Source organism: Myxine glutinosa, chromosome 5 (genome assembly GCF_964187855.1).
Source record: "Myxine glutinosa chromosome 5, kmMyxGlut1.1, whole genome shotgun sequence".
Taxonomy (NCBI): domain Eukaryota; kingdom Metazoa; phylum Chordata; class Myxini; order Myxiniformes; family Myxinidae; genus Myxine; species Myxine glutinosa.
This window is the reverse complement of record NC_136265.1, coordinates 133871737-133898820: the sequence shown is the minus strand read 5'-3', so window position 1 is coordinate 133898820 and position 27084 is coordinate 133871737. Positions and strand designations below refer to the sequence as shown.

Genomic DNA, 27084 nt, shown 5'->3' with positions numbered 1-27084 from the left:
ACAAACAAACCGATTGTTAAAATGACCATCAAATACCAAAAGCATCGGCGTTACGGGTCTTCCAACGACACAGTACGTATAGGCCTTAGGCTTCATGCCTTACCTTTAGGCCATTTCGGACAAATTAGCCCAGTTTCGTAATACAGTAGTATTAATAATGATAATAATAATATAGTAAATATAATCGTAACACTGCAATCACTTTGTCATGACTGCAAAGTTTCTAGATTGAAGCGGTGTATGGTTGGTTCATTGTTGACTCAAAACATATAGAATAAACCAGTGTCTCAATGCAATCTCTTCACTTCCATGGTGACAGCAGCTTCGAGACTCAGAGTACTTCAAAATAATTTAATACTTGCATTATTTGCTGACTGGTATCTCTACCCAGGTCGTACTATCCCCTTCAACTAAAGTATCAAACGAGCCCGGCTACGCCGCTGTTGGACTTTCGGTCTTGTTACTATATCTAAGGCTAGTGTGGAGCTGCCCAGATGTCACGTCTCCTGAGCATTTGCTTGTGGGCATCAAAGATCCCAAGACAACTTCCTGAACGACTTGTCGTGGATCACCCTGATGCTCAGTGACCAATACAGGCCTACATTGTGTGACCTCGATCCTCTTGTAAATCATAGATTTCTGGGGTTTATAGGATATATAATTCATTCAGTGGATATAAGGTTCAACAATCGTATTGTTTCATAATCTGTAAACTTCCCTCAGCAGGAGTTCGCAATAATATGGAATTTATGAAAGAAATCTAAGAAGCAAGATTTCAGTGCAAATTGAAGACCCATGTAAATCACAGTTCATTCATCATGTATGACTGCAGACAGCGTTTATAGCTAATCTTGCTCTTTGCAGCTCCTCGAGTCTGCAAGCAGGCTCCGTTTTTCTCCAGTAACTGTTTGTTATCCAAGAGAATAATTTATATTTATATGTGGTGGAGGATTTTTGTCTTTATGTGGCAAAAGAGACTTTAAAAAAGTCCAGACAAACACCAGAGAATACCTCACACACTGCAGTCATATGGGTACTAGTCAGCTGCTCCATGGAGCGTGTGCATGTGTGTGTCAGCGTGTGCATGTGTGCGCGCGTCAGTGTGTGTGTGTTTGTGTGTGTGTGTCTGTGTGTGTGTGTGTGTGTGTGTGTGTGCGCGTACATCAGTTTGTGTGTGCACATTTACGTGTGTGTCTGTGTGTGTATGCACATCAGTTTGTGTGTGCACATTTATGTGTGTGTGTGTATGTGTGTGCACATCAGTTTGTGTGTGCACATTTGTGTGTGTGTGTGCACATCAGTTTGTGTGTGCACATTTATGTGTGTGTGTGTGTGTGTGTGTGTGTGTGTGTGTGTGTGTGTGTGTGTGTGTGTGTGCACATCAGTTTGTGTGTGCACATTTGTGTGTGTGTGTGTGTGTGTGTGTGTGTGTGTGTGTGTGTGTGTGTGTGTGTGTGTGTGTGTGTGTGTGTGTGTGTGTGTGTGCACGCGCACACATCAGTTTGTGTGTGTGTGTGTGTGTGCACACATCAGTTTGTATGTGCACATTTATTCGTGTGTGTGTGTGCGCACATCAGTTTGTGTGTGCACATTCATGTGTGTGTGTGTGTGTGTGTGTGTGTGTGTGTGTGTGTGTGTGTGTGTGTGTGTGTGTGTGTGCACATTTATGTATGTGTGTTTGTGTGTCCACACATTTGTGCATGTGTGTGTGTATGCGCATTTGTGTGTGCACGTGTGTCAGTCATTCTTGGCTGCCCAGGTTATGAAACGAAGGCATAATATATAGATCTAGATTGGTGGCTGGTCCTTTTGCACCGAGTCCGAGTAGTAGGGGGGGGGGGGGGGGGGGCACCACTTGAAGTCTACCGGCAGGGTCCCCACGGCTGGTTTGGTGGGAGATTAAAATCTGCCCAGGTCACACAATGGCCTACTCTTGCAAAAGACACCCTGGGATCTTTAACCGCACAGGTTAAAGACTTGTTGTTAAAGATTCCAGCAAATGCCAGCAGACAGGGCCACAGCTTCTGATGGATGGCACAGTCATCGATCCAATGGCCTATCGATGAAGCACCATGCTGGCATTCAGTTTGGAGCTGCATCGGGAATCGAACCAGCTTAAAGAAGCAGTTTATAGTCTGTTTGGAAATCGAATAGAAGGTATAAATAAGTCAGCTCTCCTGATTCCATCGCCACCAGAGAATCTTGACATTTGCATTTATTACCATAATTATGTTAACATGAAAAAACTTTGAGTTGTTTATTTTTACTTCATTGGGAAGTGACAAATTAACAAGTTGCCAGATGATCATTCTCAATACTGATCTGACGTGCACACACTGGATGTGCACACACTGGATCAACAGCGAATCATTCCCCCGAGAATGCATGGACGAACACAGCGTTCGTTTTATTTAATGTAATTAAAGCATATTGCAATATAATCGAAATTGTGAAACTTTGCAAAATAACATGTACTTGGCATGTTAGACCCATGCAGATCAAATGTGATTCAGAGCAATATAATTTACATTTTAGGATTATAACACATTTTGTTGGTGCTTGTTGTTTGTGTCCTTTATGAAGTCACTAAAAACAGTAAGTTTCCTGTTTGCAATGATTTTCAATTTTGATAGTCGAGTGAAAATGAAGTATCCGGTGAATTATCTAGTTGTCAAAATGTCCTTTGGTATCATATCTGATCTTGTGTGAATCGCCATTTTTCGCTTTTGAGCTGTAACTAGGTTTGTGGTGCAGGTTCCATGAACAAATACGACTGCATCTGTTCTTCCATGCAAGCATCCGGGATGCATCCTGTGAAGCAATTAGCAATTCCTCGTAATGGAGATGTTTTCAGCAGCTAAGTTCGCAGTCATTAACTCTTAGATGCAGGTGTCAAAAATCCTACATACACTCAGCCATTGGGCCTCGGAGGCCCCACAAATGTATTCGTGTAATGTTATTTTTAATATTTTTATCGATTTTTTTTCTTTCATATCCTTTTTCAATCCAAGTCGATGCTCATGGATATGTATTTGCTCAGAAAATGTGAATCATTGATCTTATTAGTTGGAAGAATCCCATACAAGTAATGAATGGTTTTTTTTTGTTTTTTTCAAAAACAATTTTTTGTTCTTGGTTTTTCAACTTTTTTTTCTCTAAAAAGTTGTGGCTCATGGAGGAGTATTTGCTCAAAAAATATTCACTAATCCTTTTATTTAGAATGTATATGTCCACAACTGTCAAAAATCCTACACCTATGCAGCCATTGGGCCTCAGAGGCCCAACGGATGTATTCGTGTAATGTTTTTTTTTTTTTTTTAATAGATTTTTATAGATTTTTTTTTAACTTTCATATCCTTTTTCAATCCAAGTCGATGCTCATGGATGTGTATTTGCTCAGAACATGTGAATCATTGATCCTATTAGTTGGAAAAATCCCATACAAGTAATGAATGTTTTTGTTTTGTTTTTTTGCAAAAAAAAATTTTGTTCTTGGTTTTTCAACTTTTTTCTCTCTAAAAGGTTGAGGCTCATGGAGGAGTATTTGCTCAAAAAATATTCACTAATCCTTTTATTTAGAATGTGTATGTCCACAACTGTCAAAAATCCTACACCTCTGCAGCCATTGGGCCTCGGAGGCCCCACAAATGTATTCATGGAAAGTTTTTAAATTTTCATATTTTTGTCACTGAATTATTTGTAACCAAGTTATAGGAGCATATAATGAGACGCATATCAAGAAAATAATGATATAACATAGTAGTACAACAACATTCATGCGGGGCTTCAAAGGCCCCAGCGCATTCGTGTTATGAGTGAAGAATGAAGATTTTCCCACTAACCTGAATGGAATTTTCATATTTTTGTCACTGAATTATTTGTAACCAAGTTATAGGAGCATATAATGAGGCTCATATCAAGAAAATAATGGTATAACATAGTAGTACAACAACATTTATGTGGGGCCTCGAAGCCCCCAGGCCTGCATTCGTGTCGGATTTTGGGGTTATAAGTGAAGAATGAAGATTTTCCCACGAGACTGAATGAAATTTTTTTTTTTTGATGTCACTGAATTTTGTGTAACTTGAAAATCGGAGAAAATGAGGCTCATTCCAAAAAAAAATTGTCCAACATAGTTTTTGCAACAAAAAAAACCTTGTAGGCCTCCGAGGCCCAATCACTGCATCCAAGGGTTAAGAAGGCCGAGACTTGTTCAAATGGCTCAAAAACCATCTTGCTCTTATGTGTGTTTGTATTGCTCCCATCGGCTAAGGCACTAAGCAGAGACAGGCCAATCGAGATGCTGAGGTCAACAATTAACATGAGACAGCTACCAAGATTGCACACCGGCACTTGATTGCCATCTCTACCTTTCTTGTCGAAAGGTGAACGTGATGATGACCACCCAAACGTGATGCCGATAGCCTCCTCATATCGACCTCGTCCGACCCTTCCTTGGCCTAGGCCTAGGCACCCTCCTGTCCTGCAATTTCCCTCCTTGGCCAGTTGGCCTAAGCCTTTCGAACTTCCTGCAGTTCCTGCTGGGCCTGCCATTCTAAAGGGCTTAAATGCAGGTATAAACACACAGCCTGCTGAAGAGGAACTATTCTTTGTTCAGCACAATACTGGATATTAAACATCTTCAGAGAATCCCTCAGGCCCACAATCTGTTTGTAAAGATGTGTTAACGTGATTCCCAGCATCATATGGTAGGAAGATTGAAATTGAAGTTTCTCATGACGAGTTTCACATTATTGATGACTATTCCTAAGGGTCCCACACGAAGGCCCTAGTATATGGCTTGCACTGCCATAGGCCCAAATTAAAAACAATGCAATCAACATGTTGTTGCCTTCCACCTGATGATAAATCTTTAAAGTTCAGTCCTTCCGGTTCCTTATAGATTCGTTTAAATTCAGATGCAACACCCCGATTGCATATTACAGTGTGAATGCAGCGTTAATCAATCTCGATCAATGCTCTTGTTATGTTGATGCAACCAAGCACAGATGCATGGCTTGTATTAATCGTCATCCAACTTGAACTCACCTCATGCCATGGGGTGAAATCTTTTGTAGAGGGAGTAGTTTAGAGGAAGGAGATTGGGGGTGGGGGGGGGGGGGGGGTGTTGGGATTGAAATGGTATGGATTCATGGATTTGCTTGTACAGTGTTGACAACCATTTCCAAATATCATCTCCATTTGTCTTGATCGGTGCTTATTATGCAAGGTGTGTGTGTGTGTGTGTGTGTGTGTGTGTGTGTGTGTGTGTGTGTGTGTGTGTGTGTGTGTGTGTGTGTGTGTATTTGTGAAGGCTTCGTTGTTTTCCAGTTGCAGGGTCTTGTTTGTGTACTCTGCTGTAATGTGGTTCTGAACTTAATGGGCTGAAACTCTATGGCAGTGTCATGAACAGCCAGTGATAGAGTAAATGTGTATATGTTGTTGTGTTTCGAATGCATGTGTTGTGTTGTTTAAGAATTAAAGACCAATCGAAATATCGTCTCTGCAGCAGGGATTATAGGAGGTTCAATCAAGAAGAACAGGTGGGAGTGGGGGGGGGGGGGGGGGGGGGGGAAGAGAGAAAAGTACATTTGAGAGGAGATTGATGTGATGTGAGGGTAAGGTTAATGCATGGGGAATGTGGACTGTGTAAGTGGCGATTGTTGGAGGAGAGGGGGCATGTTTAAGTTATGGAACCTACAGTAATGTTCGTTGTTAAGATTGTGTTCATTTGCTTTATACCATGTACACCCCCAGCCCTCCCCCTTCCACAGATATACCGACGTCCCTGTTCTCTTTTGTTGTTGTGCTTGTGTGCTTCCCTCTCTCTCCCCCTCTTGTCTCCCGCTCCCTTCATTGTCTGTTTTATGTGTCTGTGCATGTTTTCATGTTCAATGTGTTAGCTCTTACACGAGCCTCGATTCTGTATACCAAAAAATATTTTAAAATGCTTCTGGCAACAAAGGTGGGGCAAATTCCACCTGAATACTCTGTTTGACATACAGAGGACAATTTCAAATGAAGAATGTTCGGGACTATATTAATATATACTGTACAGAAGGGTGGGGAGAAGGATCTTGTCACATCGTACTTGAACACAGTTTAAATGGGGTCAGAGTACATTTAAAAATGATGAAATTAATAATATGTAATTGATTTTAGCACGAGACGTAACAAACCAAATAACATAAACGATAGGTGATCAATAAGTCCAAGGCTGAAACAAAAATAATGCATCCTGTGATTTTCATCAGGTTGATAATAATATTATGTGGGTAGCAGTTCAACAAAACGGACAAACTGGATGTACAAAACATGTAAAACTAGAACTGCACTCGGTAGAGCGTAAGAACGGCACTCGGTAGTATCCCACCGACAGGCCGGATCTGAATCCGGTATGAACCAAAATCGAATTGGCTTGTTCTTCTCACCAAATCAACTCTTACACCAAGTTTTGTCATTATCCGTCGACAATGTTTTGAGATATCGTGCAATATCAGACAATTTCTGTTGGCGTTGCTTAGCATCCAGGTCGATTGTAAGTTCCATTGTCTTGGGTCACGTGGCTCGCTGTGAGCAAAGCGATTTTGCACTGGCAAAGATGTAATTTTTGATATTTGCTATGCCAAAATCAAGACTCTCTACTCACCTTCACTCTTTCATTCCTCTTTTCTCCCGCCTCTGGAACAAACTCCCTCACTCTCTTCAATCACACTCCTCCCTCCAGGTCTTTAAAACAGCTGTTCACCACCATCTCTTATCTTCCCCCATCCAAAACCTTGATCTTTTCTACCCCCGTTAATTCACCCCAGATCCACTTTTTTGAAATTCCGACTTCTTTCCTGCACGTTCTAGCAGTGTCCATGTGTTTTATACATCCCCCTCCTCCCCCTCCTCCCCGACTTCCCCATGCCTGCTCCCCCGAAGCCCTCTCCCTCCCACAGATCTCCCAATGTCCCTGTTCTCTACTGTTGTGCTTGTGTGCTTCCCTCTCTCTCCCCATCTTGTCTCCCGCTCCCTTTATCTTATGTTTTATGTGTCAGTTTGTCTTTTTGTGATTAATGTTAATTCTTACACGAGCCTCGATCTTGTATACAAAAAAAAAAGGACATTTTCCCATTGGTTTTGTGATTTTTCCTGGGCTATTGGCTTCAAGTTACATTAGTATGTGAAGTTTCGGCTTTCTAGACCACCGAGAACATACTAAACATTTATATCAGTGAGTCAGTGGTTAGAAAGAGCTTTACATATTGATGAAGTAAATTAAGAATGATCGTTTTTGCCTCATCTCTCAATTGTGAAGAATTACTTTAAAAATTCCAGCACCCGGATCCGGATCTTCACCAAAATCGAATCAATTCTTCCTTGTCACACACCCAACCTCTCCACCAACTTTCGTCCGCATGCGGCCACAACTTTTTGAGATATCCTGTTCACAAACAGTGGTGAAAACATAACCTCCATCCACCTTCGGTGGTGGAGGTAAAAAGTCATTTATAATCCTTGAAGAAAACTTTGTGGAATAAACATTAGTCTTGTTTATTGATATTTATGTCAAGCCACGCAATTTTGTAATTTCCCCGTATAGGTGAGAGATCGACAGTCGTCACATCACCAGAGAATGTGTTCGATGAACTACTTTTCAAACTAACAGACTACTTTATAAACGGACAACATAGTCAAGAAAAGGTAAATAAAAGTAAGTAGGCTAAGGAAATGTTAATGAACTTTTAAATTAATAACATGGAAATTTGAAGATCTGAATATATTGTCAAGTGGATGACAGCTGTGCAAACGTAGCGCAACCACTGATGACGGTTACCTCCGCATCCTGCTGGGACTAGACCCCAAAGATGGCTGAACTAACGCTTTTCTTCACACGTTTGCATCACGTGGTTGTCACATGCCACGAACCGACAGGGCAATGCCTGCTACATTTATCAAGCAATGTTGCAGTCATTATATGTTTGATGATGTGGTTTGTGAAAGAGATTTTTTACATTTGATGAAGTCTATTGTGGTGGCTCAGGAATTGGTGATTAGAGTGGGTTCTTTATTTAACCGTTTAGAACTATTGTATTTTTTAATGTAAATATGGCAAAGGTTATAAAATAAGAAGTGGAAGAGGCACATGTTGGTAGGCCTGGTGTAACGGTTAAAGTATCTGGCTTGAGATCTTCGGGCCGGCCCTGAGTTTGAGCCCCCGTTGTGCCGTTGAAATAACACCAAGTGGGTTGACTCAACCTGTAATCCTTCCGAGGTCGGTAAAATAAATGCCAGCTTGCTGGCAACAGGGGCACTGCATCAGCGGCAAAGCTGCACCCCCAGAAAATGATGCAGCCAAGCTGCCACAGGCTGCATACGACGAACCACCATTACCATGTGTTGCCGTTGCTTAGCAACCAGGTCGATTGTAAGCTCCATTGTCTTGGGTCACGTGACCCGCAATTGGCAGACCGAAGCTGCACAGGCTGACTTTTATTCCAGGACATTTTCATTTATGGAAATTTCTAAACACTTTTGTGATTGTTTCCAGGATATTAGCTTCGAGTTTCATCATCTTACTATAATTCACCAAATGTCTGTCCGTCTGTCCGTCCGTCCGTTTCCAGGTACCGCAAAAACGGCTGAACCGATCGCAACGAAATTTTGGGTGGGTAATCCTGGGACCTCCTGGAGTAAAATATGCTATATTGTTTTTCCAATTTCAGCTTTGGTCTCCAGCATTTTCAGGTTTGGACTCGCGCCTAACGTTATTGTCCCGGGTACCGCAAAAACGGCTGCACCGACCGCAACGATACGATACACCTCCATGTCCGGTGACCCCACTAGTTATTCAAAATTTCATCTTTCTACCCGACCTGGAAGGCACTAAACATTTATACCAATGAGTGAGTGAGTGAGTCAGTGTTGAAGAACGAGCTTTATATAATGGAGCTTACAATCGGCACACACACAAAATTATCAACAGTAGCCGGTATTACAAGACATCCTTGAGAATGCTTGGTGGTGGGGGCATGTCTCGAGAGTTTAGGGGAGAGGAGGGTGAAGGTTGCGCACGGAATGTGCGCCGCATTCTTTCCTCCCTCTTCATGGCAAGCAACGTGATGCTGATTGTCGTCTTGGGAGTGGGTTAGCCCAGGTGTGAGCGTAACTCTAGCAAGTAAATGTATATTGATTAATGGCTGAGCCTTCATGGCGCCGTTATTAACATTCCATGCTTAAGCTACTCACGGTGTTATGACTTAGCCATACGAGTCTGCAGCAAGACCCTGCCTAGCCAATTAATGCAACATTTTCATTAACTCTTCGATATGACAGCATCCCTTAAAAAATGCCGCAAAATTTACATTTTAATTGCTTCTTGAGTTCTTTCAATGCTGTTTAGTGATGTTATTCCTATCATATCCAAAATGTCCTTTGTTCCTTCATTTCACCATGTGCTGCTTGATTTCCCCACATTTAGCGACTCGTTTCCACAACATCCCAAGAGCTGAGTTGCCAAGGTGGATGGAGCTTTTCTACTTCAATCAGGAGATGATGGGTGGGTCATTTGCACTTTATGAAAGAGCTCATTGACCTACCTTTTACAGTCAAGTTCACAGAGCTTACAAACTTCCTCCCTACCCATACCCCTTACTGTCTCCTTACAAATATTTCTCCCTCCTCTTCACAGTCCGCCCACACTCCTCTAACGGTTGTCATCAATAATTTGAATACAATAAATATTCGTAATTGGATTACAAAGATAGATCTTAATGTAAGGTTCCATATGGTGAAAAATGTCGAAAAGAACCAAGGAGAGTAAGAATTGTCTGCATGAGTAACCAATTGGCAGGTTTTTGTTTGAAACAGAATTTTTTTTTTTTTTTTTTTACTTATCATTTACTATCTGGGAGGATGGCCAAAAGGAATGCCCACTCGCTTCTAAGCTGTCTAGCTTGGGTTTGAATCCCGACCCAGATACAAACTGTTTCACATGCAGGGAGATTCATCGATGTGTGAGCCGTCCCTCAGATAGACGTTAAACTGGACGTCCCATCTGCCGGTATTAGTTGGTGGATGTTAAATATCTGACGGTGTCCTTTGCAAAGAGTAGGCGAGATATCGCCGGCACTCTGAAACAAATTACAAATTCCTGGTTTAGCCTACAGGGGGCACTGCATCATTGTCATTGCCACGCCTCTACATGAACTGATATAAACCCACAGCCAAGTGTTGCATACAAACGGTCAGGAAATAAATAAATAAATGTGAATTTATGGTGTTTAATTAAATAAATAGGTGTATTTTCTCATGAAATTGGACTCTTTATAAATGATGTATCTGGGTTACATTTGTATTATAAAAGGAGCCGTGTCTGTCTGTTTGCTTGTCGTGTTATAACTTGAGAACGGATTAACGGATTTCAATAAATCCAACTACGGCGGATTCGGGTAACTCCCGGGAATGTTTGTGATCCCCCCAAAAATATTTTTTTTATGGGAACATGCACACGCGTGTCGCAACTGCAAACGCCAACACGTGACGTTAGTTACCCTGCATGGAGAGCAGGATCGCCCAGGAATCCTTCATTGTTAACTTGAGATTGGATTTTAATGAAACCACTCTCAGGAAGTAAACATAACCACCTATCCCTCCATATAAAGATGTTTTAGCCATTATCCACCACGATGATTCCGAATCTCCACGAATCAAATCATACAAATAATACATTTTCCCCCATTTCCTTCATTTAATGTCTTTTTTTTGTATACAAGATCTAGGCTCGTGTAAGAGCTAAAACGCCAAACACCAAAGTCTTTTTTTAACACCAAACAAGAACAACCTTTTTTTTTTTCAATTACGCAAAGATTGGTCTTCCCATCAGCGAAGCGACAGTCGTATATGCTATTATTCTTGAAATCTCCCCTCAAAATTGCCTCCTTTTTAACTTCTCAACAAAGTAAATAATTTGGCAAAAAACACCTTTTAGTGAAGAATAGAGAAATTGTATCATTTAGCAATGTGCAGGGATTTTCCACATGGTCACTGTATTTTTGAGAGTCGTTATCCGTTGTGCAGATGCAAACAAGAAAAAGAGCAATCGGAGATTGCAAAAGCTCGCCAGGATGTATTTTCAGTGGTTTTTAAGGCTTTTGTGTTAAAACAAATATGGCGGCCGAACCACGTGACCGATGACGTCATCATTTTTTAAAACTAATTTATTCCTACATTATGCTCAAGAAATTTCATCTTGATCGAATGAAGTTATGTACTTGTCGAATTATGACGTCATAATGGAAGCACCTATGACATCATCATTAACATATTTTATTCCCCATGGAGGGTTCTTTACAATGAGCCATGTCTCAATTTTTTCTATTCTGCACTTTCGGAGATATAGTGGTGCAAAGTTTTTCAGTATTTCCAAGATGGCGACCGAACCACGCGACCGATGACGTCATTTTTTTTTTCTCCACCAGTTTATGCCGACATGGCGCTCAAGAAATTTCATCTTGATTGGATGAAGTTTTGTACTTGTCGAATTATGATGTCATAATGGAGGCACCTATGACATACATCAGCATTAACATATTTTATTCCCCATGGAGAGTTCTTTATAATGAGCCATGTCTCAATTTTTTCGATTCAGCGCTTTTGGAGATATAGAGGTGCAAAGTTTTTCGATTTTTCCAAGATGGCGCCCGAACCACGTGACCTATGACATCATAATTATCATTAAAAAATTATACAGGTGGAGTTGCACCTATGGTGAAAATTTCCTGTCAATCGGACCAACGGTTGCAGAGAAAATCATATTTATTCTGTGCGGACAAACAAACAGACAGACAGACAAACAAACAGACAGACAAACAAACGAACTCAAATGCAATACCTTCTCCTCTGGCGAGGGTAACAAGAGTTGTTATGCATCAAACTTTTCCAGGAAGATAAAGATGCAAGGATGAGTGGCAGAAAGGAAAGGGGAGAGCAAGAGCAGGGGCGGGAAAGGTGAAAAACATAAGGTGGCAAAGGGTAGCAATTTTGAAAATCTGGAGGGAGGGGCACAAGACAATGGACACAGGGACTGGGTACAACAGACAATGGAATAGAGGGATGAAGGAATGGAGGTAAGTGATTCAGCTTCTAATACGCGACTTTCAAAATGACTTAATCTGCCCTACCCGAAAATGACATAATGCTCAGTGTGCATGTGCAGAAACCCTAGGAAATTGGCATGTCCATGCCGATATAAATTACACTATATAATGTGTTCGAGATTAGGATTATTACCTAAAATGGCTCATAAAGCTTCTAAAATAGGTCGAAAACAAGTACCGGTAGAGCTACATTCAAAGTACACCTCCACCCCATGCCAAATTTAAAAAAGAACATTCCCCAGCGTGCGACATTGCTGGGGAGCCTTCGGCGCCCGGCGATGCCGCAGTGCAGCACATTAAGACAGAATTTGGAGAGAGCGGTATACACGAATTGATTGATTAATTACATCAAAATAAATAAGTGATCATAAAATAATTAATTTCTTAATCAATTGGCTAATGGCATACCTAAGTCACCACTGCTTCATCCAAAACTGTAACTTTTTGAAAATTAAGTAATTGTAATTAAGTAATTAATCAAAAAAAGGAAATTACTCATCGATTAATTGATTAATGAATAAATAAATAAAAACATTTATAGCCAAATCACTTGGTTATTGCAATGTCCAAATATTTACTTCCTAGCTCAAAAAGTGCCTGAGATATTGCCTAGATGAGAAAGAAAATAAATAACTACTTAATAAATCGATAATAATTAGGTAATTCATTGATTAATTAAAAAAATACAGTTTTTTCCAAAGCACATGCTCACCATTAGTGAGCCCATAAAGCTTCTAAAATAGTATGCTGAAATTTCAGCTTCCGAGAACGGCTGAGATATCGCCTGGACAAACAAGAAAACAAACAAACGGAGTGAAAACTGAGTAGTGTCTGACCCCACTATTCGCTGGGTAAACATTCCTGGAAAGTGCCGCGAACTACGAAACCGCGAATAGCCGGGCATTGTTTCAATGGAAAAAGGGGGGATTGGTTCCCGAATTGCGAATGTCTGCGAAAATCCGCGAATGTCGACGAAAATCTGCGAATGTCGACGAAAATCCGCGAATGTTGACGAAAATCTGCGAATGTCGACGAAAATCCACGAATGTAGACGAAAATCCGCGAATGTCGACAAAAATCCGCGAATGTCGACAAGAATCTGCGAATGCATGCCGTGCCATTGTTTCAATGAGGAAAAGGAAGACAGGTACTTGCACTAATAGATACGGTGGAGTTTTAATTTTGTACAGTAACTCACGGGGATGACATGTTATGCAGCTGGTGGAATACCACGTGAAGTTGTTCACAATGTGAATGGCGGGGTATCCCGTGGAGCTATGTTTACCGTATGAATGACGGAATATCCCACTGAGCGTCCCGAGAAGCAATGTTTGCCATGCGAATGGTGGGATTTCCCACGAAGCTTGCTTGTAGCGCAGCTAAAATATTTTTATGTGGCCGCAAAAGCCATGAAAACGTGAAGTACAGCGCCACAAATGTAGAAGCAGGTCATGCTTGTTTGCTTAAGAAGATGTTTGTTTGCGTATATCCAGCTGCTTTGTGTATGGCTTGTAGAAGATGGTTTTTATAATTCACACTCGCGGCTCGTGAAAAAACATTTTTTTTATGCATCAGCGAAAAACCGCAAATACACGGGACATAAGGCCGCGGATAGAGAAGCAGGTCGCAATTTATCAACCACGAATACGCGGAACCCACAAATAGCAGAACCGCGAATAGCGGGTCTGACTGTACTCCCCTTTGGTGCCCGGAGATGACGTCATGCAGCGCCTGGAGATGGAATAGGAAACGAGGGGTGTACAATATTTGTAAACATACCTGTGACAAAGTGATGCATCTCTGCCCAACAAAAGAGTTGGATAAATTTCACAGTTCGCCCAAAACACAGATCTTGCAGCTTTCTTTATTATAAACTGCCATAGACGTGGACCGGTTGGCACAAGGCCTATGATCAGGCTGTGGACGCCATATTATAACCGATCATCGCAGTCTGTGGGGCTAAGTCATATCTGGGATTGTCAATACACAGGAGGGTAAGTTTTAAAATGAAGATATTTGTTATTAATCTTCAGTCTCCATATACAAGTACTTCATAATTTACGTCATAGATGCATTCCTCAAAAACATCGCTTAAATCTAAATAATGTGAATCGAACTTCAAAATCCCATTGACAATGTATTTACGGGGAAATGCGTTCCTGACAGAAAAAAAAATTGTCGGAATTTTTCAATTCGTAAATGATTTGAAATATTACAATAAAATACTTTTTTTTTCTTTTTCTTTTTTGCCGAGATGACAGTTTGTAGCTGAGCCAAGATTCAAACCCAGGCTGGACGGCCTAGGATCGAGTGTACGTACCTTCAGGCCATCCTGCCAGCCCCCTGTGCAGAACAATAGTACATAAGGGTTAAGCTCTCAGAACTTTACGATTTTTTAAAACGAGGTGCGGGTGGGTATAGCCTGTAAAATTGAACGCCATTACCACAAAAGTGTTAAAAAAGAAACACAGAAGAAAGTTGTGCAGAACTCTTCGCATCATTGAAGTTTCAGGGTTGTACTTTTCAGCAGGTGTTAACTTTATTTACTACGGAGCTTCAGCAGAAGTGCTCTTAAAGCCAGTTCGTTTTACGGTTCTAAGCAGTTTTCGAGGAAATCAAAGAAATAAAACTTTCTTTCATGGATCATAAATTCCAAGGGAATGCCGAGTTTATTTATTTATATACTTATTTATGAGTTCCTTCCAAGGAACTTCAACAAAGGAGGGCATTAGGCCCTTGAAAAGCTGTGCAATGGTTGCCAACCTATGGTTGTTTCTCCGTGCTCTATCCTTTTAAAATGTTGAGCGTCAAGCAAGGAAACAGTGCGGACCATTTAAAAAATCTTTGGTATGACTCAGCCGGGGTTTGAACCGGCGACCTCCCAGACTCTGACCTGGACACACAAACATTACGACACCGGTGTGTTTTTGAAAACAACACGCTTCGATTGATCCTGCGCTTCTCTATCAGTTATAAACTCATTCAAAAAACTGCGCAGACAGAGCACTGGATGTGAATTGGAGCATGAATGAAAAAGCTATTTTGAGAAGTGGAACATTCCAAATGGCAAAGGATGACGCAATCACGTAGGTAAAGGTGACGTCATCACGTGCTGACTTTCTCGTGGACCTGCGGCCGTTGGTTCGTGATAAACTATTCATGTGCGACCGAAAGGTGACGAGAGATGCTTTCGCAGGTGGTCACGGGCCAGTACTGGGGCAGGTGCACAGGTACACGTGGTTGGACCATCTGCAGCTGTGTACATCAATCACCAACTCTTCTCCTGGGAGCTTGGAACACTTTGCTGCACAATGAGATAAATTTTACTGTTTTTGTACTGTGAAAGCCAACAATGGTTTAAGTGTTGCCAATTTTTTTTATTTCATAATGTTGTTTGTTAAGACATTCTGACAATTGTCAAATTGATTATTTGTGCCTATTTATCATTTATTAAAATGTGGGGTGTGTGTTTGGGGTGGGGGAGAATTTATGAAAATAAAAATTGACAAAAAGAGGTCAATTGGGAAAGAAGTTGGAGATTGAAAGAGGAGGGTTTGGGGTGTTTAACGGGGGTAGAACAGATCAAGGTTTTAAATGGGGAAAGATAAGAGATGCTGGTGAACAGTTGTTTTAAAGACCTGGAGGGAGGAGTGGGATTGAAGAGAGTGAGGGAGTTTTTTTTCCAGAGGCGGGAGTAAAGAGGAATGAAAGAGTGAAGGTGAATAGAAAGTCTTGATTTTGGCAGTTTCACCAGAAGAGGGTTGCAGGCAGATCTTGTGTGTCCTGTAGGAATATTTGGGGAACAGAGCACAGACAGAGCTGGGGGAACTAGGCCAGAGAGGAGTCGGTAGTAGACAGAAAGACCACCAACCTGCCTGCGGTGAGAGAGAGAAAGGCCCTCACAATCAGCTTCATCGCGGGAGATTCCATTGATTCTGAAAGCTTTGGTTTCAACAGCGTGAAGCCGAGCTAGGTGTGAGGCAGGAGCACCAGCCCAGACGGGAGAGCAGTATTCCCTTGAGCTGCGGATGAAACCTTTGTATGTGGTGAGGAGCTCAGATGTGTCCAGAAAGGACTTCGCTCAATGGAGGATTCCCAGACGGCGACTGGCTTTGGAGGCCAGCTTGGAAATGTGGTTTTCCCAGGAAAGATCATGGCAGATAGTGAGACCCAAAAGCTTGAGTGACAGAACTTCTTGGAGAGGATTGTTGAGAAAGTAGATGAGGGTTGTCCAGACGGTCTTTACCGAGAGACAAAGTGAGAGTGTGAGATTTGTCAGGATTGAAACACATGTACATGGGAGATGTAAATAGTTTCTGTTATGAATGAGGGATGACATGAAATGGTGGTTCCCCACAGGTGTGCTTAAAGGCCTGGAGAGTGAAGCGTGGGATTGAACAGTAACCTGGCAGGTGGTTTCTCAGAGAGGACAAAAGAGGAACAATGGAGCACAGGTGGGTGGAAAGCCTGGGTTTTTGGAGTTTCACTATTTTATATTGATGTTTTGGTTCATTAATACAATTCACAGAAACATGACTTCCTTGTCTACTTGTCGACATTATTAGGGTGATGATGTCGACAGGTTGGCATGAAAACACCAACCTAAGCTGAACATGACATAAAGCCCTCGAGCATGTCATCATCCTCCTTGTAGTAACATTAATATTACGCTATTGTCATTGGTATTGTTTTTACTTTTGTAATTACTAGTGAGATACCTGTGTTACGCACGGGTGGGAGGCCAGAAGCAAACAGGCAATGCAGATATGGTGAATGCTAAAGCATGAAACCAATAAATTCCACATTCCTGTAGCACCCTCAGTCGCACGTCAGACATGGACAGCAAGTTCGTGAAGGACTTCCATGAAAAACGTACCTGTTCGCAAACAAACGGGTACGTTCACGTATATAAACATCGATCGTGGGTCCGTGGCGAATCTGCATATGGTGATCCGCGAAGTTCACGTTCAGAAAGGAGAAACCATCATGGCACGTCGTCATTCAATTGAACTCGATATCCCTTTTTTCATTCCAAACAACATAACTCCAATCATAAATTAATCACAAAATAAACTTTTAACAACATTGTTAATGTTTCCTTCATTGTAAAAACTACCAAGTCAACAGTGAAAAGGATTTTGAGCCGATAGGTGTTACGGCCTCGGCAAGATCGATGGAGACAGCGATCTGTTGGCTTATACACCGCCCAATTAGCTATGTGGAATTCTCTCATGTAGAGATTAAACCCACGTCATTTGAACTTTGGCCGTGGTCATTATTTACTTTTAATGATGTTTAAATACAAATCAAAAATAAGATAATTGGTTTTGGGTCGTCCTTTCCGCATATCTCGTGGGATTGTGAGTTGGAGAGACGATTGTGATGGTGGGGAGGGGGTTGGCATTCTCTCAAGCAGGGATTCAACCCATGTCCTTATAAAAGGTCTTTGTCCGAGGTCACAGAGTCCGATCGGTGCAGCCGTTTGTGCGGCACCCAGGAAAATAACGTCATGCGGGAGTCCAAACCTGAAAATGCTGGAGGCGAAAGCTGAAATTGGAAAAACAATATAGCCTATTTTACTCCAGGAGATCCCAGGATTACCCACCCAAAATATCGTTGCGATCGGTTCAGCCGTTTTTGCGGTACATTCGAACGGACGGACAGACAGACGGACGGACATTTGGTGAATTGTAAGATAAGATAAGCCACTTTGGAACAACGTCATGATTAGCTATCTTAACACAGATTTCGTCCAAGATGGAAAATTCACTTGGGGAGGGGGCCAAATGAAGTCGCTACAACCTTCATCTTGGGACCCTTAATCTTCCTAGCAAGTTTGTTTGAGATTTGTTGAATAACGACCGGATGTATCACGGTCAGTCAGACAGACAGACAGACACCAATTTGCATATTTTACGATGATGACGATGATTAATCTCATTTAAATGATTCTTGTATGATTGTCGGATTTACTTATTTGTGTTTCCACGAAAAATTCCAGCTACAAGGCCTCTATTTAGTATGTCTGTAAATACCGTAGAAATCTCGACTCCTTGCCCAGATGCTTCATGTGTTACTTTCCTCGTCTCCCCTTCTCTCACATCCCAACTTACTTTCCCTTCTCTCCCCTCTCCTCTTGCAATTCCTTATTCCCATCATATTCCTTTTCCTTCCTTTTCTCAATTTTAATTTCACAAATTAACAACCCCCACCCATGCGCCACCACTTTCTCACCATCAGTTAGCAATTAATTCAGAATTATGGATCGCATAGTCGAGCAACCAAGAATCTTGTGAAATTGACTATAAAAGTTAAAATGCCCGAACGTGGTACCTGAAAGTCAGTCTTAAGAGTCCAAGGTACCGAAGGTCCTTTGAAATTGGATAGCATATGGCGTGCGATGGGTGCACCGTGCATGCCGCTCTAGCTTTTAAACAAAGTTCCAGACATTACTCTCCACATATGGATCGCAGTGTGAGTGCACCCAACTATTAAGTTCAAGAAAGGAATTCATAATAGGGGTGCCGTTTGAGACGTTGTGAAACCATGAAGGTACGTTCTGGTGTGAAATCACAGAGGCCTTGCAACCATAAAAAAGGTTGCATCACCTCTGGAGGAGGTGCTCAGGCAGGAGACAATAAATGAATGATGAGAGTTCTTGAGCCTGAGCATCGGTTTCTTCCCCCCTCATCTGTCCAGCAATGGTCTTTGTGAAAGCTTCAACTCTCTATCTATCTCTTTCATCAATTCTACTTCAATCATTCTGTACTCTTCGTGGTAGTACTGCAGACTGACAAGTTGACAACCCTCTCTCCCTCATTCTAAGTTAAAGAGTTTAGAGTTGACTGTACTCACAGATCACTGTCTGGAGGAGTTTGTTTTGGAAATTTTATTTCCACTCCAGTAATTCAGTTGCTCAATAAGCACTAATTTTCAGGATGAAAATGATTTTTTTTGTTTTGTATACAAGATCGAGGCTCGTGCAAGAGCTAACATTAATGAAAACAAAAAACAAACGGACACATAAGACGAAATAAAAGGAGCGGGAGACAAGATGGGGAGAGGGGGAAACACACAAGTACAACATTTGAGAGCAGGGACATCGGGAGATCTGTGGGAGGGAGAGGGCTTGGGGGGAGGAGGCGTGGGAAGAGGGTGGGGGGGGGGGGGTCTGAGAGGTATAAAACACATGGACACTGCTAGGACTTCGAGGAAAGAAGTTGGAATTTCGAAAAAGTGTATCTGGGGTGAATTAGCGGGGGTAGAAAAGATCAAGGTTTTGGATGGGGGGAGATAAGAGATGGTGGTGAACAGCTGTTTCAAAGACCCGGAGGGATGAGTGGAATTGAAGAGAGTGAGGGAGTTTGTTCCAGAGTTGGGAGAAAAGAGGAATGAAAGTGAAGGTGAATAGAGAGTCTTGATTTTGGCAGTTTCTCCATAAGAGGGTTGCAGGCAGATCTTGTGCGACCTGCAGGAATATTTGGGGAACAGAGCCCAGACAGAGCTGGGGGAGCAAGGCCGGAGAGGAGTCGGTAGCAGACAGAAAGACCACCAACCTGCCTGCGGTGAGTGAGTGAAAGGCCCTCAGAGTTATCTTCATCGTGGGGGATTTCCAATCAGAAAGTGATTTTCGAACTTCAGATTTTCATTGGTGAATGCTTGTGCAGCTAAAAAATGAAAGCATATGCCACTTAAATTATTTCTACTGGATGCCTGGTAGCTTGCTGAGAAGTGACCCTGGCACATTAGATCCTGGTCCAATCTTCCGAGACGGACCGTAAATCCAAACAGGAGGCAAAAAAAATTCTTGTATTACCTTGCAAGATCGACGCAAATGAAACCTGTAGGAGAGGTATAGGTGGGAAGATAAGTAGAAGGTTACCTACAAAAGAGCAGGTTAAGAAATAACTAATTACAAATTGCAGAAACAATGACTCTCATGATTGCTATATAATTAAGGGCTGTTGTGCAACAAGTGGCCGAAGTATGCACAAAATGATCTGCTGAAAGGTACTTTTACGTAAGAGATAAGGAGTAAATTATAGGTTTGGTGTGAGGGGTAGGAGATGGTGGGGAGGATTAGAGTTCAGAGGTAAGAATAAAACCCTGAGAGTGCACCAAGTCAGGAAAGTATACGAGGGCATTCTTTGCAAAGAGTCTTGAGTCTTGACTTAAGTGTGTGTCTGTGTGTGTGTGTGTGTGTGTGTGTGTGTCAAACAATCAATAATAATGGAGAATGTGTTGTTTTTAGAGCTGCCTGAAACTAATTGACAGAATGCTTGAGGAACGGACTGGCGGAAGAGTGCTTTTGAATTGTTTTTTTTTTGTCAAAAAGCAACGGCGACAGGAATCCTGCTCGTCCGCATCACCCTTTGTTCCAGGGCTGTGTTGGCACATTGGGAAAGAGACATGTAAACAGAATCGAGCGAGCAAGGATACCTTGGGAAAACAGGAGACGAGCTTTGTTCTTCCGGGACGTAAAGAACGGAACAGGGCGGAGAAAGAAAACAAAAAAATGGGGCTTCGGAATCAAGTTGTTGTCAGAGAGTGAGGGGACGACTGTCTTTCGTTCTCTTTGTCATTGTGTCATGTTGAATAAAGATGAGGTGCACCTCGATGAAGAGCTAAAATAAACAAACCATTGCAACTTCAGGCAAATTGTATGAAAAACAATTCCAGATGAGAGTGTCTGCAACTTGTACAGACACCAGAAAAGAGAAACTTGCTTTTAAAATAGAGGTTTGAGTTCTATACATATTTTTAAGTGAAGAATATTAAAATATGACAATATCAAGGATGGCCTGGAGGTGCGCACACTTTCCTCTGAGCGGTCTAGCCTGGGCTTGATTCCCGACCCAGCCGTAATCTGCCATCCTGGTGTTTCTTAAGCAGGGTGATTCATCAACTTGTGTACCGTCACTCGGATAGACGTCAGCACTGATGCCCTCTTGGTCCATCACCAATGGATAGTCGAGGTGAGACAGATCTTTCTCTACCGTCTCAGGTATGAAAAACAGTCGATAAGGTATTGGGTTTGAGGGGATAAGGTGCAAGTGCAGAGCAGATCAAGTTGGTGCTTTAGATTAGGAGGGAAACACTGAGTGGAGAAATTCTGTCTTGTTTCAAACCGAGTCTTAGGTGTGAGGCCTTTTTAGGTGAGCGAGCAGATAGAGAGGGATCGTACGCCAGTGATCGACGTGACAAGGCGCCCCAGTACATTGAGGAAGGCGCTTGGCCTTGGGATTAGCAAGATGATGCTTTCTGGCTTGCCAAAGGATGAGCACACACTTCTTACGAGCCTTGCGGAGTGACCTAATGTTTTCTTCACCGCAAATGCCTCACCGCATGATTCCGTGTTGCAGAATCAAGAAGATAGACAGGATAGCTGCAGAATGGGTGGTGTAAGCTGGTGTTTGAGAACAGGACCAAGAGGATAGACAGGATAGCTGCAGAATGGGTGGGGTAAGCTGGTGTGTGAGACCAGGACCAAGAGGATAGATAGGATAGCTGCAGAATGGGTGGTGTAAGCTGGTGTGTGAGACCAGAACCAACAGGATAGCTGCAGAATGGGTGGTGTAAGCTGGTGTGTGAGACCAGAACCAACAGGATAGCTGCAGAATGGGTGGTGTAAGCTGGTGTGTGAGAACAGGACCAAGAGGATAGACAGGATAGCTGCAGAATGGGTGGGGTAAGCTGGTGTGTGAGGCCAGGACCAAGAGGATAGACAGGATAGCTGCAGAATGGGTGGTGTAAGCTGGTGTGTGAGGCCAGGACCAAGAGGATATACAGGATAGCTGCAGAATGGGTGGTGTAAGCTGGTGTGTGAGACCAGGACCAAGAGGATAGACAGGATAACTGCAGAATGGGTGGGGTAAGCTGGTGTGTGAGACCAGGACCAAGAGGATAGACAGGATATCTGCAGAATGGGTGGGGTAAGCTGGTGTGTGAGACCAGGACCAAGAGGATAGACAGGATATCTGCAGAATGGGTGGGGTAAGCTGGTGTGTGAGACCAGGACCAAGAGGATAGACAGGATATCTGCAGAATGGGTGGTGTAAGCTGGTGTGTGAGACCAGGACCAAGAAGATAGATAGGTTAGCTGCAGAATGGGTGGGGTAAGCTGGTGTGTGAGACCAGGACCAAGAGGATAGACAGGATATCTGCAGAATGGGTGGTGTAAGCTGGTGTGTGAGACCAGGACCAAGAGGATAGACAGGATAACTGCAGAATGGGTGGGGTAAGCTGGTGTGTGAGACCAGGACCAAGAGGATAGACAGGATATCTGCAGAATGGGTGGTGTAAGCTGGTGTGTGAGACCAGGACCAAGAAGATAGATAGGTTAGCTGCAGAATGGGTGGGGTAAGCTGGTGTGTGACACCGAGTAGGTCTTTCTGGAAGTATTCCCAGGCAGAATCAATATCAGATATTGCAACCCAATCCTTTGGTGAGAGTGTAGATTGTAGTCGCTGCCAGCTTGCCTGTGTGAACAATCAGATTCTGTGTTCTTGATGGTGCTCTTTAACAACAGTCAGGGAGATATGGGATTTGTCAGGAGTTCAGAGGTGAAGAGGATGAGCAGGAGAGATTGGATGTGAAGTTTGTTATTACGAGGTACAGGAGTGAGGACGTACCAGCTGCCAAAACTGGAAATATTCGATTGGGTCATACCCAAAGAGTCTCACAAGACCTTCGCTGCAATGGTACGGCTGCTTATTGGAGAGCTAATGCCGAACTAACTGGCAAGGTGGCCATTGAGGCCACTACAGGTGAGAAACAGAGTTGGGATGGATATTTACAATAGATGGTATTTACAAATGATGGTAGACACCAGATGTTATTTATGACGTCATCATCACATGATGGATTTTAACACACACACAGACACACACACACACACACACACACACACACACACACACACACACACACACACACACACACACACACACACACACACACACACAAACATTAGGTGGTTGCAGAGAAGTATGTGCAGCCAGTTATGCCAGAAGGCTGGAAGGGAAAATTAGAGTAGACAATGGACAGTGATAAATTGAGTTCATGACAAAGAAAGCAACACCACCACTAGGACAAAGGAGGGGCCTATCAGAATGGAAGACTCGTGCTGTTCATGCATAAGGTAACACGAGAATCTCGGCACACCTTCAGTGGGCAATTTAAAGTGGTGATACTTCCACAATGTGACACTTTCTTCTGGAACACACTGTATACTTGAAAATAATTGGGATATACTGTAACCATATTTGGCCTTGCTGGACCATACTGCAATATTTTTGTACTATAAATGCAACAGAGTAAATTTTCCACAAAGTGATTTCTTTTCTGTACACCTGAAAAAAATTTTTGGCATCATATTTGGCCTGGATGGACAACACTGTAGCGTTTTTGTGATGTAAAACGCCAAGTGATCAATTTAGAAGTTTTCGTCATATACTGTATGTACTGTATATGTGTATATATATATTAAAATATGACAATATCAAGGATGGCCTGGAGGTGCGCACACTTTCCTCTGAGCGGTCTAGCCTGGGCTTGATTCCCGACCCAGCCGTAATCTGCCATCCTGGTGTTTCTTAAGTAGGGTGATTCATCAACTTGTGTACCGTCACTCGGATAGACGTCAGCACTGATGCCCTCTTGGTCCATCACCAATGGATAGTCGAGGTGGGACAGATCTTTCTCTACCGTCTCAGGTATGAAAAACAGTCGATAAGGTATTGGGTTTGAGGTTGTATTGGGTTATATATATATACTAGGGCATGCCCGTACGTGGGTGCAATGCCCGTACGTGGGTACGTGGGTACGTGGGTGCGAGTACGGTGACAACCCCCCCCCCCCTCTATTTACATGAAATGGTTTGGTTCATGAAATGTTTTGGTCCATTCGCAACGCCAAAGCGAACGGCGAACGGCTTGCGAGTACAGTGACAATCCCCCCCCCTCTATTTACATGAAATGGTTTGGCCCATTCGCAACGACCACAGAACCCCCCCCTCTATTTACATGAAATGGTTTGGTTCATTCGCAACGCCAAAGCGAACGGCGAACGGCTAAATCGCCATAGCTCGGTAACTACTTGTCCGATTAATTTCAAACCTTGAAAAGGCACATCCTCGGGTCCCCAGCAATATACCTGGCAAGTTTCAAGTATATCGGACCGGTAGTTGTCGAGAAACAGCGGTCACAGACAAACATACACACATACACACATACACACATACACACATACACACAGAGATTAATGGAATTATAGATAGACTAGGGCATGCCCGTACTATATATAAGCTAGGACGTGCCCGTACGTGGGTGCCCGTTCCTTGCCAAAAAAAAAAAAAAAAAAAAAATTTGTGTAGGGGTGTGTGTGTGTAAACATCCTAGGGCGTGCCCGTACGTGGGTGCAAAAAAACATGCGTGCAAACAACAACAACAAAAAAAAACTTTGAAACCACGTGGCAGTAACGACCACAGAACCCCCCCCCCCCCCCCCTCTATTTACATGAATGGTTTGGTCCATTCGCAACGACCACAGAACCCCCCCCTCTATTTACATGCAATGGTTTGGTCCAAAGCGAACGGCTTGCAGTGTTTGGTAAAGAAATCGCCATAGCTCGGTAAGTACTTGTCCGATTAATATGAAACCTTGAAAAGGCACATCCTCGGGTCCCCAGCAATATACCTGGCAAGTTTAAAGTATATCGGACCGGTAGTTGTCGAGAAACAGCGGTCACAGACAAACATACACACATACACACATACACACATACACACATACAAACACACATACACACAGAGATTAATGGAATTATTGATAGACTAGCGGGGTCACCCGTGGGAATCCCACGGGCATGGATGTGTGTGACATTTCGACATATTGAGTTAGATGCTGCACCTGCACATTCAGTTATATAAAATGGTTACTGGCAATTGATCACATCCACAAATGATGTAATCCACACAATTTATGTACTTTACATAACGTTAATAGGAATACATGCCCGTGTAGATGGGAAATACAGTTTGTTTGAAATAAATCACAAATATCAGAAGAAAGTTTTTAAAATTTAGAACTATTCTCACTCAGAGTTAAACATCACCGTAATATTATGCAGTTGCTTCAACGTTTTCGGTGAATTATATGTCATCAATGTGAGATTTTTTTGGAATTTTTTTTTTAATGAGATTTTTATATTTAAAAAAACGGCAAAAAAGCATCAGAACAGCTGTGAAACAGCATCAAAACAGCAGTGAAAAAGCATCAAAACACTATCAAAACAACAGTGGAAAGCATCAAAACAGCAGTGAAAAAGCATCAAAACAGTAGTGAAAAAACATCAAAACAGCAGTGAAAAAGCATCAAAACAGCAGTGAAAAAGCATCAGAACAGCAGTGAAAAAACAGCAGTGAAAAAGCATCAAAACAGCAGTGAAAAAGCATCAAAACAGCAGTAAAAAGCATCAAAACAGCAACAATGGTCCGGTGATTTTTCAATCACCGCAACTAAATGTGTCGGAGTAATTAACTATTTTCCTTCGTGCCCTTCTTTTGTTGCCTGAATGGTGTCACTGCAGGACCTCCGGGTAAACAACATTGCAGGTGAAGATTCCACTGTGGCCATCAATTTTTCCCTGTTGGCCATTACTGACTACCTTTACCTTGACATCCTCAAATCGTTTAGCACGCGACAATGCAACATATAATTGGCCATGGCTGAAGACGGGTTCTGGTAAGTAAATCCCAACTTTGTGTAATGTTTGACCTTGACTCTTGTTTATTGAGAAAGAGAATGCCACACAAACTGGAAATTGATGGCGTTTGAGTACGAATGGTAGTGTTGTATCAGAAGGTGCAATACTAATCCTGGGTATAAATGTGCGTGTTCCTTTGTGACTGCCAGAAATTATTTCTCCATCTATTATGTTTGGCAACAATCTTTTAACAACCAATCTTGCACCATTGCACAGTCCCTGTTTCGGATCAAAGTTACGGAGTAACATGATGACAGCACCATCTTTGAGACGAAGTTTGTGCAATGGCATTCCAGAAGGAGTTAATTGATTTAGGAATTCCATAGGATAATTTAGTGCCTCTTCAGGGTCATCACAGACAATGGAATCAGCGCTGAAGTACGTCTTTTCTTCCCCAGGAAATGCATCCAGTATCTCATCGTTGATCACAAATGTGGATTCATTCTTTGGACACAACATGGCTCGTTGTGCCAGCACATCATAGTTTGAATGGATTTCGTTCAAATTACCGAAAACAGCCTCTGCTAAAGAAATGTTGTCTTCTACACAGATACGATCAGGCATTCGTATTAAATCTGAGTCAGGAATTGTTTCCACAGTCCCATTTCCAACCGACAGTAACCATTTTGAGAATTCTTCGTCATCATTAGCTCTCATGTTTGATGTTAAGTTCAGCTGTTTGAACTTTGGCCACAACTTGCTACGCTTGATGCATGTGGCGATGATTGCTGCAGGTGCAGCGCGAGATACAACGGGCAAAACCTGCCTGAAGTCCCCACCAAGAAGTAAGACCTTTCCACCAAAAGGAATGTTGTTGCTGGTTCTGGTTACATCCCGGAGACATCGATCAACAGCCGCTAAAGCATATGCTGGAGCCATAGGTGCTTCATCCAAAATGAATAGGTTGGCCTTCCTTAGAGCATCTGCATCTTTACTCGTAGGTGATATGTTGCATGTGGAGTTTTCCAAAATGGGCACTGGCAATTTAAATCGATGGTGCGATGTACGGCCCCCTGCTAGCAATGTTGCTGCAATGCCCGAGTACGCCATTGGAAGAACCAAACGACACTGGCCTCGCAAGATGTGCAGAAGCATATTATAGAGAAAGGTCTTGCCACTTCCACTCGGTCCATCAACGAAAAACAACCGGTTGCCTGTGTACTGGTCCCTACAATG

At 42.5% G+C, this 27084-nt stretch overlaps 1 protein-coding gene across 1 annotated transcript in view; it reads left to right on the top strand.

Annotated features, from left to right (window-relative positions):
• LOC137427042 (uncharacterized) overlaps window positions 1-27084 on the top strand; it is a 109576-nt gene that overhangs the window by 66361 nt on the left and 16131 nt on the right. Inside the window, exons 4-5 of the mRNA XM_078778750.1 lie at window positions 9467-9544; window positions 16503-16597. The gene's annotated coding sequence lies outside the window, so the exon portion shown is untranslated. The remainder of the gene's footprint in view (window positions 1-9466; window positions 9545-16502; window positions 16598-27084) is intronic.